This window comes from Nicotiana attenuata, unplaced genomic scaffold, assembly GCF_001879085.1.
Source record: "Nicotiana attenuata strain UT unplaced genomic scaffold, NIATTr2, whole genome shotgun sequence".
Taxonomy (NCBI): domain Eukaryota; kingdom Viridiplantae; phylum Streptophyta; class Magnoliopsida; order Solanales; family Solanaceae; genus Nicotiana; species Nicotiana attenuata.
Window position 1 is genome coordinate 40,238 of NW_017673728.1, and position 567 is coordinate 40,804.

General features: G+C 32.5%; 1 non-coding gene across 1 annotated transcript; it reads left to right on the top strand.

The window, feature by feature from the left end:
- The first annotated feature begins 171 nt into the window (after positions 1 to 171).
- TRNAW-CCA lies at positions 172 to 243 on the top strand. The gene has a single exon. It is a non-coding gene; the product is annotated as a tRNA-Trp (tRNA).
- Positions 244 to 567: the final 324 nt, after the last annotated feature.

The following is a 567-nucleotide window of genomic DNA, read 5'->3' on the forward strand; positions in this document are numbered from 1 at the left end:
TTAAATTTAAACTACTAACATATGGAAAAATCTTAAGAAAGATAGGCGTTGGAATAAATAATACGACTGATTAGCTGATGAGAATTGTTAGCCAAAATTAACCATTTCCTGAACGAAGATAAATACCTAAGAAATATTAACTAATTTTAGTTTGTCCATCTTAGCATGTCCGGATCCGTGGCGCAATGGTAGCTCGTCTGACTCCAGATCAGAAGGTTGCGTGTTCGATTCACGTCGGGTTCAATCATCCGACCCAGGGTCCCACTTTTTTGCTCAATTTTTGCCTACTGTATACAAATCTAATACAGTTAAATGCCTTTTTTTTTTTAGGTTGGCAAATGCTAAAATGATACAAGTTCGCTCCTGTTATAAGATTAACTATATTGTTAGAATATTTCAAATAAGGCTACATTAGACACTTATCTTAGTTACTAGTTTTTCGACACGTGCGTGCGTTGCTGAGTCGCATAGTACATGACTTTATAAAATAATATTAATATTATTAAAATAAAATTTTGAGAAAATAATTATACATGAAAAAATAAAGTGCAAGTTTTAGCGAATGAT